At 46.9% G+C, this 13,296-nt stretch overlaps 1 protein-coding gene across 5 annotated transcripts in view; it reads left to right on the forward strand.

Moving 5' to 3' along the window:
- Positions 1 to 13,296, forward strand: part of LOC126516448 (papilin-like) — a 530,520-nt gene that overhangs the window by 38,664 nt on the left and 478,560 nt on the right. The gene's annotated exons all lie outside the window — the stretch shown is intronic.

Below are 13,296 nucleotides of genomic sequence, written 5' to 3' on the forward strand. Positions count from 1 at the left end.
TTTCGCCACTAGGTTTGTGCTAGTGAGCCTGATGCCGTCGGGATCGTTGCGCCGTCCTCATTCCACCTATGTCATCCGACTCTCGTCATGCCATGCTCGTCCAGCCATCGTCGCTATGCATTCCTTGTCATAAAATCGTCGTGAGGCCGTCATGGTCGTTCCATCGTCCACAGTCCAACCTCGTTATTTGGCTGTTGTCATGCTGTCGTAGCCACGCCATTGTCGTGATGCCACGTCGTCATACAGCCTTCGTGATACTGTCGCGTGACGCCATCATCATAATATACTCATCGTCACCCCATTGTCACCATTCAGTTGTCAGGCCATCGTCGACATAAAGTCGTGGTCATGCATGCATTCGTTGTCACAGCACTATCGTGATGTCATTATGGTCGTTCAATAGTCACTCGATATTGTCGACATGTCGACAATCGACATGTCCTACACTCGACATTTCATTGTCCTCATGCCGCCGTCGTCACGTTTTTCTCGTTAAACCATCAAAATCATTTCATAGTCATATCACCGTCGTCAAGATATCGTTGTCATGTCGCCTGTTCGTTTCAGCGACCTCATGCCCTATTCGTCATTTCATCGTCGTCCCTGCGTCGTCGTCATACAGTCGTCGTCATGCCGTCATGCTGTCATGCTCATGGGTGACTGCATGCCACAAGCAAAGTTGGCCGATACCGGAGACAGTACATGTCGCATATGGCCGAAGCAACAGAAGGCTCAGAATGAACACTGCCGATTATGAATAAAGATCACTTCACCAATATGTGACGCGATCAGAGATCGTTGTTCGGAACGGGCGTTCAGTTTCGCCTTACGCGATTGGCCTAGGCTGCGCCAACATCGTCAGCCGCGAGGCGCGTCCACGCTTTTGGTGACGTCAAAATGACGAGACGCTCCTGACAATCATTTTGAAACCGAGCACGTCGTCTGGTATGAGTAGAAAGCGGCGAGAGGTGCCCCGTTCAAGCGATCACGCGCTCGCTACGAGACCAGCATCACAAGTCACGTGTAGCGCGTCGTCCTCAACAGGCTCAGCTGGTACTTTGAAGACAACGAGGTTTACATGTACAACATGATCGGCTTCTGCGCCGGACTCTCGATGCAGGATGCCATGAAACTAATCAAGCATCAGATCGTGGAAGGCTGTTCCAGAGACGTCAAGGCTCTGCTCGTTCTGGATCTCGAGAAGGCTTTCGACAACGTGCTTCCCACCTTCACTGTCACGACCATTTCGGATCTGAGTCTCGGTTCCAGATTCCACAGCTGCGTCAGCTCTCTTCTAGCGGACAAAAAGGCAAGGCTACGCAGTTGAGACTTTCGTTTCGAAGATGTGCCCCTCGGAGAACGGGGCACTCCTCAAGGAGCCGTCATCTCCCCCACACTGTTTACCCTCTGTATGATTGGTCTTTCCGAGGTTGGCACGCGTCAAGGGCGTCAAGCACACCATCTACACCGACGACATCACCATCAGGTGCTCCGCCGGCTGCGAGGGCAGAGTCGAAGAAGCCATTCAGGAGACGATCGACGTGATCGAGGGGTATCTCCGCCTCACCGGACTTTGATGCTCCCCCGCCGAGTCGAAGCTTCTGCTTTAGAGAAAAGAGAAGTGATGCAGACTCAAAGATGGGAAGCCAGTCTCCGAAAGGAGCATCAGTGTTCGCACTTGTGGCGAGGGGTTGATACCCAGGATCGACGTCATTCTTGTCCTGGGCATGTTTGTCGAATTCAACGGCGGGAACGGAACGGCTCTCCGCTAGATAATCGCAATAACGTACAACCCTTTCCGCCTCAAACCGGCACCGAGGAACGAAGGAAAACGATCTCCTCAGGCTTATCAACGCCTTCGTACTATGCCACATCTCGTACATGATTTCTATGCACAATTGGCTCAGAGCGTAGCGAGACAAGCTCAACGCTCTCATCAGCAAAATAGTCAAGAGGGCTCTCGTGCTAACCATGAGGACCCATACCTAGGATATATTCAAGCTGTCAGTACATAACACCACCGAGGAGACTGCCGAAGCCCAAGAACGCGCGCCAACTCACTCACCTGAAAACCACAGCGGCAGGTAAACGCATCCTCGAAGAGCTGGGTTACCACCATGCGGGATTCTGGATGGTTAGTACCAGGATCCCAAGGTGCATTCGAGACATGTTCGGTGTGGCCCCTGTGCCCCGAAACGTCCATCCCGTCCACAACGAAGGCAGACGCAAGGCCAGAGCAGCAGCGATCCTCAAACAGATCGAGCAGCAAGATTTTAGATCAAGCTTCGTCGACGCCGCGGAGTGCCTTTGCCGTCGTCGTCGTCGACTCCAGCGGCAAGATTTCCAATAGCGCCTCGATTCACACTTCAGACCCCGGAGTCGCCGAGCAAGACGCCTTGCTCGGCGTAAGTCCGAGACGTGGGTCCGAGACGTGGGTCCGAGATCTATAGCGATTGCAAAACGGCAGTTAGGGCTTTTCAGAATGGTTACATCGCCAAGCAAGCTGCTCGTCTTCTTAGCGTCTCAAGTAGATATGCTCTCACGCATCCTTCGATTGACTGGTTTCCTGCTCACGTAGGGTCTATCGAGGCTGCTCTCGCGACCCTAAACGAGTCTGCTCACGTGGCTGTGCGTGACCTCACGACCACGCTTCCACTGTAAAGAGCGCCGACTCCCCTCCTCCTTTCGACCACAGGGGTGCTACCGCTACTCACAACGAGGTTATGAAATTCTTCTACATGTCTAAAAGGGCGTTTGCAACCCCTCACGCCAAGTTGAATAGGGCGCAAGCTGTTTCTCTTAGTCTCTTACAGACCAGCTCATATCCGTGCCTCTCGCTTCTACACGAAGTTTACCGCGACGTATATCGCGACAGCGCCTGCCGGTCCTGTGGGAAGACCTACACTCTAGCACACTTGATCTGGGAGTGCGGGTCGACATACCCCAATTCCACAAGGAGTGGGACTCGCTTCTGCGTAGCCCTGCTCTAGACAAGCAAATCCTGGCTTTCCGGCATGCCCGCAACCGGGCCAGTGGACTAGACCTGCCGGTCCCGACGTGGGACTAGCCGAGTGCGCGACAAGTTCGCGTCCTCGCCGGACCTCCAATAAAGTTCTTTCGCTAACTCACTCACAAGTCACGTCTAGTAAATTGAGTCCAAACGGCGGCTGCGGCTACGGAATGGCACGTTCGGATCCAATGCATAGTCCAATGTGAGAAAATGGCGCTTGCAATGGGAGCTTCGGTCGTTGCGTAGGCTTTGCTCGAGGAGGAAGCAGAGTGGTTGGAGGCCCGAAATGCGTTTCAAGAGATGGCAGAAAGCGAGTGCCTTCGTCGCTTTCGTTTCTCGAAAAAAAAAAAAAAACAGTGGCTTGAACTACTTGTTCTGACGCGCCGAGACCCAGGGGCCCAGACGAACATTGCTGGGCGACGATAAGTTGTTGTTGCCCCTTCAAAAGCGCGCCACTGTTCCCGTCGTTCTATATTTTTTTTTTCGTTATGCGTGACACCACCTAACCACCATGTAGAAAAACTAACAGTAATAAATTGTAGCATTAGTTATTATTTTTACTCCAAAACGTGGTTAAGCTTGAGAAGAAAAACATTATTCATTAGAAGGCGAGAAATATTTTGTTTTGTGGTATATTGTACCCAAGCAAATGGGAAACAAGGCGCATCAACTTCCCAAGAGTACACTGGTTGCCGATTGGCTGCACTCTCCCTCTCGTTCTCAAAATTTTGCGGGCCGCCCACTTTGTCACGTTGCAGCGACTGAACCAGTTCTGTTCCAACAAAGATATCCGATCGCGCCCATAGTGTCACTACACTGCTTGAACGCTAATAGCAATACCATCGACAGTCATCGTGGGACGAGTTCGGCACATTTGATTTTCTTTTTTGCCACACACTATCATGAATTCTAGTATCCACCTAGCTCTAACCCGTTCCTCATGTTCAAGCGAACTAGAGGAGGGGCAACAAATTATGAAAGTAGCGTTAGGTGAAGCACGTCGGAGAGGTGTTGGCTGCCGTCAAAGGACCAGCAGGCAGATAAAATAAAAACTGTTAACCAGTAGAGCACGTAAGCTCTTCATTATTGTACTTAAATTTCAAAGTTGTTGGCTCTCAACAAGTTTCCACGGAAGTTGCGTATTTGCCTCTTCTCGTATACAAACAAATATACAAATTGTCGTTACGCATAGGGCAAGAGCTTAGAAGTTGCTGATGCAGACGTCGAAGGTGCATTTGAGAGTTTAAAAAGAAGGAAATACGCGCATTAATTAGGAGAAGTTCGTATTTCGAAGCTACTGCAACCAGAGAAAGTGTTGCGCAGCTCTCACGAGCAGTTTTGTGGTACACCCCGTGGCTGTTTGCACATGTGACGCTTTAGAAATAGGCTTTGAAAGCCATTAACGATTTCGTAAACATTCACCCACAAAAACGGAGATGCAGCGCTATGCATAAAAGCACACGAAAGGCGACATTCATCTTTATTTGCTCCTACATTGCCAATCGAGCAAGTCTAGATGACGTTTCAATAATTTTATGCGCATTTTTAAGTATTTCTTGACTGTTAAAGTAGAGTTAACAGAGCGCTTGGTATTTACTCGGGCACATGATGGCGCTTTTCCCACGAATTAACAAGGCAACACATCAGGGCAAACAATGACGAGGATGAAGAAATAGGGTTCACAGCACAAACGTGGACTCTCCGATAAATGTTTATTCGAGAAAAAAAACTATCGGGCATTGTTTGGGATATCATTGGCCTTAGTGAGATTAGAAGAACTGGTGAGGCTTATACAGTACTGATTAACGGCCATGTCCTCTGCTACAGAGGTCCCCCAGATAAGAAGGAATACGGGGTGCGATTCCTAATCGATAAGCACACAGCGGGCAACATTGACGAATTCTACAACATTAATGAAGGGGTAGCAGTAGTCGTAATCAAACTTAATATGAGGTATAGACTAAAGGTAGTAAAAGCCTATGCTCCAACATCCAGTCATGATGATGATGAAGTAGATCAGTTTTATTGAAATGTTGAATTAGCGATGACAAAAGCGCAAACTCAATATGCTGTAGTATTGGGCGACTTCAATGCAAAAATGCGGAAAAAGCAGGCTGGTGAACAAGCGATTGGAAACTACGGCGTCGATTCTAGGAACGTTAGAGGAGAGATCCTGGTAGAATTCATGAAAAGGAATAAGCTGCGAATAATGAACACCTTCTTCAGGAAGCATAGCAACAGAAAGTGAACCTGAAAATACCCTAATGCTGAAACAAGAAAATGAAACAGATTTCATACTTTCTGACGTCCCATCATAGTGATGGATGCTGCAGTGTTAGGTAAAGTGCAGTGATCATACGTTGGTGACGTCTACTATTTACCTCAATTTAAAGAGAAAAAGAGTAAAATTTGTCAGGAAGAAACAGACCAGCCTAGATGCAGTAAGAGTAAAAGCAGACCAATTTAGGCTTCTATTTGCAAACAAAGATGCAGCCTTAGAACAGAGAGATGAAAATGGCACAGAGGTAATGAACGAAACCGTAACTAGCGTAGCTTCAGAGGCAGCAATTGAAGTGGGAGGTAAGGTACTAAGGCCACCAGTAGGCAAGCTCTCGCAAGTAACGAATGATCTAATAAAGAAACGACAAATAATGAAAGTGTCCAACTCAAGTGATCAGATAGAGTTCGCGGAACTGTCAAAACTGATCAACAATGCGAAAATAAGTGATATTCTAAACTATAACGTGAGAACGACTGAAGAAGCCGTAAAAAATGGACGCAGCCTGAAATCAGTGAGAAGCTTGGCATAGGACAGAGCAAGATGTACGCACTGAAAGATAAGCAGGGTAATATCATCAGCAATCTCGAAGGTATAATAAATGCAGCGGAAGAATTCTATACTGACCTGTACAGTACCTTGAGGACTCAGGAGAGCCCCATTCGAAATGATTGTGATGAGGGTAGAGAAATTCCTCCTATAACTAGAGATGAGGTTTGAGTGGCCTTGCAAGACATGAAACGGGGAAAAGGGGCAAGAGAAGATGGAATAACAGTCGATTTATTCAAAGATGGAGAAGACATAATGCTTGGAAAACTGGCGGCTCTCTATACGAAGTGTCTATCGACTTCAAGGGTTCCAGAGAACTGGAAGAATTCAAACATTATACTATTTCACAAAAAGATCGACATTAAAGAATTTAAAAAATATAGGCCCATTAGCTTACTTCTAGTATTGCATAAAATATTTGCCAAGATAGCCTCTAACAGAATAACGGCAATAATGGACTTTTGTCAACCAACACAACATGCAGCTTTCAGGAAGGGATACTTTACAGTCACATCCATGTCATTATTCAGATAATCGAGAAATCCGCAGAGAACAATCAGCCTCTCTATATGGATTTCATTGATTATGAAAAGGCATTTGATTCAGTAGAGATACCACCAGTCACAGAGGCATTACGTAATCAAGGAGTACAGAACGCTTACGTAAATACCTTGGAAAACATCTACAGAGGTTCTACAGCTACCATAATTCTCCACAAGAAAAGTAGGAAGATTCCTATCAAGAAAGGGGTCAGACAAGGAGACACAATCTCTACAATGCTATTCGCTGCGTGCTTGCAAGAAGTATTCAAGCTATTAAACTGGGAATGCTTAGGAGTAAGGATCAACGGCGAATACCTCAGCAACCTTCAGTTTGCAGATGACATTGTCCTGTTTAGCAAGACTAGAGACGAGTTACAACAAATGATTGAAGACTTTAACAGAGAGAGTGTGTAAGACTGGGGTTGAACATTATTATGCAGAAGACAAAGATAATGATGAATAGATTGTCAAGGGAACAACAGTTTAGGATCGCCAATCAGCCTCTAGAGTCTGTGACGGAGTACGTTTACCTAGGCATATAACTCACAGGGAACCCTTATTATGAAAACGAAATTCACAGAAGAATAAAAAGGGATTGGAGCGCATACGGCACACATTGTCAGCGTCTGACTAGAAGCTTAACATTATCACTGAAAAGGAAGGTGTACAATCAATGCATTTTACCGGTGGTGAAATATGGAGACAAAAACTTGGAGACAAAAAGAAGCTTGAGAACAAGTTGAGGACAGCGCAAGGAGTGATGGACCGAATAATGCTAGGCATAACGTTAAGAGACAGAAAGAGAGCGGTTCGGATCAAAGATCAAACGGGTATATACGATATTCTAATTGACATTGGGAGAAAAAAAATGAAGCTCGGCCGGTCATGTAATGCGTAGGTTAGATAACCAGTTGACAATTAGGGTTAGAGAATGGGTGCCAAGAGAAGGGAAGCGTTATTGAGGATGGCAGAAGACTAAGTGGCGCGATAAAATTAAGAAATTCGCAGACGCATGTTGGAATCGGTAGGCGCAGGACAGGGGTAATTGCAGATCGCGGAGAGAGGTCTTCGTCCTGCAGTGGACATAAAATAGACTGATGATGATGACGACGATGATGATGATGATCCTCGCCAAGGTTTTGGCGGTATCCATTTGTAAGAGCAGTGAAACAACATCAGAGTTAACAAAGACGAGGATGAAGAAATATGGTTCAGAGCACAAACGCTGATTCTCGAATAAATGTTTATTCGAGAAAATAACAAGCACATAAAACAATCGCCAACTTGACCCGGTAAAAAGGCGTGCATGCGTGGCAGCAACTACAGCCTAATTATGAACCTTATTTCTCCATCCTTGTCACAGTTAGCGCACCTAATTGTCAAGTATGAACCATTTGTAACATCTAACCAAAATGTAATGGTTTCAGCTGATGACACGCGTATCTATTCGACGGTTATCGCTGCTCTCGAGCACTGATAGGACAGTCATTTATCTACGTAGTTCATCTATCTATGTTCTTAGTCCGTGTCTGATGCGCTAGTTCATCTATCTATGTTCTTAGTCCATGTCTGATGCGCTACGATAGTTTAGTTTCCAATCGTGCAGCTCGACATATAATGAGCGAAGGTGGCTGGCCAATGATAAACCACACTTATGTGCGGATTTTGAATTGTGAAAGAGATTTGTGACTTCGGCGTCTCTTTGTTCTTGTTGTTTGTAAGAAGAGTACAAGTGGGGTTTTTACGTGCCAAAACCGCGACATCATCAGGAGGCACGCCATAGTGGGGGGACTCTGGATAAATTTTGACCACCTGGGACTTTTTAACGTGCACCCAATACATGTGAGTTTTTGCCTTTCGCCCCCGCCGAAACGAGGGCGCTGCGGCCTGCATTCGAACCCGCGGCCACGGGGTAACCAGCGCAGCAACATTAGCGGCACTACGCGACCACGGCGGCTAAAGCGGACGTGATACAAAGCACCGAAGGACGCCACAAGCGCTGAAGTTAACTGACGGTTTTTTCAGAGGTCCACCGCACGAAAGAAAGCGGCGAAGTGTGCAAATTGATCTCCAAACTACAAGGGACGCGTCGCTCGGGCATTCATGACATTCGAGATATGGAAAATATACCAACATATCTTCAGTAATATGAATAAAATAATGGCGTCTCGAGTTCCCTTTGTCGGCGGCTTCTTGCGTTGCAGTGCACTTCAGTAATAGGGCAGCTGAGGAGGCACGCAGTTCGCGGATTGCGGGCAACATCATCCATAATGCGTCTACTGCGCTCTACAACGGTTACGATATCAAAGAAACTGGAAGCATGCTGTAACGACGCCTTCTTAAGTATGCGATATTATTATGCAAGTCAGCAGAAATTTCGTGGAACAACGCATACAAACAAAGTGCCATGAAAAAAAAATGAACATTTCATTGGCCAACCAAGGAAAAAACGATTCTAAGGGCGAACGGATTCCCCCGGATTAGGATTGTCCCCTTCAATGTTTACAATCATGTAAGGCTTATGAGAAAGGCCACTGTAGAAACAACGTCGATGGGATTTTCCACTCATCCACAAACGAGCCAAGACACTGCTGTCTGAGCCACGCTGCATGGAAGAAAATGTCTGAAGACAAGGCAGGGGGGCAACAGCGCTTTCTTGATTCTATTTTTTTTGCACTCTGTCTCGCCAACAGCCCATGTTGCAAGGGCTGCAACAATCTCGGCTCTTAGAAGTCTGTTTTAAGCGCTAACACGTGTCATTTCGTAAGACCTCCGAAGTAACAAAGGAGAGGCCCTGGAAAGGTATTAGGCTTATTAAGGTTGAAACAACTCTTTTAATGCGATCATGCGAGGAAACTCGGTTCGGGTACTTCCCTTCTGTTTCCTGTCTTATCAACGAGATTTACACAATAATAACAATAACACAATAACTAAGAGGAATTCGGGGCAGACTTCAAAGGGCAGCACATAAAATACAAGGCACTGCCAGTCTCAGTAGAAAAGCAACACGTGGAGCTCGTTTAAAGGCGACCTCTGTGGCTTCCTCTCACGAGGAAGACTGTGCCACCGGAAGCAAAGTTTGGGGTCGAGCTTGAGCAGGTTCTTTTGTCTACTGGTGCAAATTGCCAAAGAAAAAGTGGCAATAGCATATACCTTTGGGAAGCGAAGCATACACCTCTTTTTGCGAAAATTACTGTGCAACATGCTTGAACGGATGCGATAAAATAACGCAGCAGTAATTAAAAGCGGGTCCGCGTGGCGAAGCACCTTTAACCTCTTCAAGTCACAGTTGCGAGGAGCGGCCGCCGTGAGCAGGCGCCGCGTCGAAGTGAACATTGTGCAGCGTGACAACGAATGCGAAAAAAAAAAACAGTGCGCATGATTTTACTCCTTTCGTCTGAGCGTGAACATAGCCGCCAACCCTCGAGCGAAGAGTGTAAGATTTTATAGTCGTAGCTGTAGGGAGGACCTTGGGGCGACAGGACTAGGCGAGCAGGGTTTATTTACATGTTATTTACAGTTGAACATGAGATACATCGACAGTCTAGCGTGACTCCCACATGGCGCCCGCAAGACGACGCATACAGCAAACAGCTTACGAGCACACAGCTCACGAGTACATTTCTAGCACGACAACGAGCACCCTCTAGCAACCGGCAATCGCTGCTTATAAGCACTTGGTCCCCCCTTGATTCCAAGCGGACGGAAACGTTCGTCCAGTCATCGTTCGACGTCACCGTTCGACGTCACCGTAGACCAGCCCTTTTGGAGGAGGATGAGGGTTGTTGGAGGAGGATGAGGACTCACATACACGTGCCGCACATACACACAGGTGTAATGGTCCGAAGCCGACGTCAGAGGGGCTTCGTAGAACTCTGAGCCGTTCCGGGTAGCACATTGTCTTGCGTGTTGGTCGGAACGCGGAAGGAGCCCCTGTCGGCGTTCCCGCGGCAACTCCCCCACTCATAGCAGAACAGGGTAGCGTTGTCGTGTTGCGAACAAAGCCTGCTTCGTCGAACACGGAGCCGTCTCGGGTGGCGCGTCCAGGTAGCACATTGTCTGGTGTCTCGAAAAGCGCATGGGGAGGTTCCGCCAATTACCTCCCCTCGAGAACTCCCCTGAGCTGACCCCGCGCCCCGTGGCTGCCGGTTATCCGCAGTTCTCTGAAGTGCGCCCCGTCCCGGTTGGATTGGAACACGTGCAGCTGGCTGAAATAGCTGCAGGCCGATCCTAACAGTGTGCGTGTGTGCGCGCGTGATCTCAGTTCACTCATTCACGGGAGAAAAAAGAAAAACACCCACCCGCGCTTAAAGCCACACGTATTTAAAATAATCACAGATCGCCCGTATTCTGAAAGCCCATAAAATATTATTGAGTTTTACGTGCCAAGACCGCGATCCCATTATGAGGCACGCCGTGATGGGGAACTCCGGATATATTTTGACTACCCGAGGTTCATTAACGCAAACCTGAATCTAAGTATACGCGAAGTTTTTCATTTCGCCCCCATCGAAATGCCACCAGGATCGAACCCGTGACCTCGAACTCCGCAGCACAAAGCTCATAGCACACTCCAAGGAAAATATACACCATCAGGGGTTTATGCTGTTGCAGAACAACAGTCGCGAACTATTTTGGATGTACTTCCTTTCACGAACGCTACGGTGTACCGCTGCTAGCTGTTGTTGCTTATCCACTACGACAGTATAGGAAGATTAGCTATAGGGGAGCCCACTATCCCAAAGACATATAGCTAAACACACACGCGCGCGCGCGCCCGCACACGCCCACACACACGCACGCACGCACGGCAAACTGTACATGAGAGAACAGCGCAGATATTTAAAAAAATATGCAGACCCAACGTTACTGTTACAATCTATGTGAAGCGACGCTCTAGGGAAGCGGGTAATGAAGTGCTATGGAACTTACGGCGATACGTACAATGCATCCCGTTCGCTTTTAATATCGTGCAAGAGAGATAAGGCAGGAAGGTAAAAGCAGAGAGGTTAACTATACTTTGTCCAGTTTTCTACCGTAACAGGGTGGGGGGGGGAGATGAAAGAAAGGGAGACAGATAACATGGGTCTCGATCACACTTTCAAAGCATTAAGCCAAGTGTAGCGTATTCAAAGTCAAACGCTCAAGTCTGTCGCCTTCAGGTATTGTAGAAGAGGTCTAGTGGCTTTTTGGACTCAGAGAGAGAGAGAGATACAAGCTTTACGGATATGCTGGAGATAGGCTGATGACCTGTGAGGCCAGGCTCCCAAGAGCTTCGCTTCTGTAAGTGGCCGATTGCTGAGTCTATTCAAGGCACACTAGAGAGTCTGGCGCTGTTTATCGAAGCCAGAACACTAGCACAAGAGATGACCGTTGGTGTCTTCACACCTACATTTAGCGCACATGAGTGAGTCAGCAATTCCGATGTGATAGGTGTATGAGTGGAGGCTACTCCTACTCGCAGCTGACACAACATTGTTGCGTCACGTCTATTTTACGCGCAACAAATGTCCCAATTTTATTGTAATATGATTTTTAATCCACAAAACCGCTCACGACTGCATGCCGAAATTTAAACACCAGATCAGGCTGATGCACAGTTTCAGACGACCGAATGACGACAATGGAAGGATCATGATGGCATGACAACGGTGGCATGAACATGACGATATGATGACTATATGAAGACGGCGAAATGACGGTGGCATAATAACAGTGGAATAACTACGATGCCAAGGTGACAGCGGGATAACGACGCTTAAATGACGACAGCAGTGTGATGACGACGACTGTATGAAGACAAAGCAGTGGCGATCACATGCTAATTATGGAATGACAATTACGATGTGACAACGACGCCATGACGACAGCAGGATGTGGCGTGCTTGGTACACGACAACAGTCAGAGCACGTGCACTTCTCGAACCTGCGCAAATGCACGCATTTTGACGCTTCAAGTATACAAAAATTCTGTGGGCTAATTTGTAAACGACTTTGTGCACGTGAATTATCGTGCAGCGGCAAAATGCACAGTATAAAAATAAAATATTTGGACATTATTTTATTACGTACGCCTTCGGAGCTTAGTTTATTCCAGCATCAAAATTAGCTGGTATTAGGCCCACCTGTCAGTGGAAGACATCATGGTACGCCGAGGGCTAGTTGTGGGGCTTACCGGCACAGTTATCCACGCAGTTACCGTTGCACTTGGACGGGATCATGTAGAAAACAGAGCCCACACACTGTACAAACATGCGGCGGTTATCCAGGATGCTCCTGGTTGTTTTTATTGCTGTTATTATAATTAATATTATTATTATTTGCGAAGCGATACGCAGACCACTAAAAGGTTTCATGTTTTGAACGGCGTAGCATTTATTGTGCCGTATCTTGGGTACAGCTACGAAAACAAGTACTGCAAGAGAGCTTCTCGTTTCTGCTTCGGAATAAAAAAGATCTGTAGGCAACATTAAAGCTTGACCGCCCTTCAACCACACATGAATAATCGTTACATGTAGGCTCCATCGGCATTCGATTCACATGCTAGACTAAGATAGAACCAACTAGACGACTTCAATCTAGCCCCCTGTAAATGAACCGATATATGGACATCGTTCCAACCAGTTCTTTTTTGACCAATCGCCACAGAAGAAATATCAAGTTTTCTTGTAATTTCTTCAAGCAATCTCATAAGTTAGATAGTCAGCGTTAAATTTTGCGAAGAATAATCAATAATTATGGACGCACTACTATCGGTCGCTGTCATTTATCAAATGCAGTTCTCTATTCAAGAAAAAAAATAAAGGAGGTGGCCGCGGAAATAAAAAAAGGATTCCTTGCCTATTTATGCTAATATGTCGCATATTCCTAACAGAGTCGGGCATACAGCACGCAATGGCCGCTTGAAATGTAAAGAT

This window comes from Dermacentor andersoni, chromosome 1 (assembly GCF_023375885.2).
Source record: "Dermacentor andersoni chromosome 1, qqDerAnde1_hic_scaffold, whole genome shotgun sequence".
NCBI lineage: Eukaryota > Metazoa > Arthropoda > Arachnida > Ixodida > Ixodidae > Dermacentor > Dermacentor andersoni.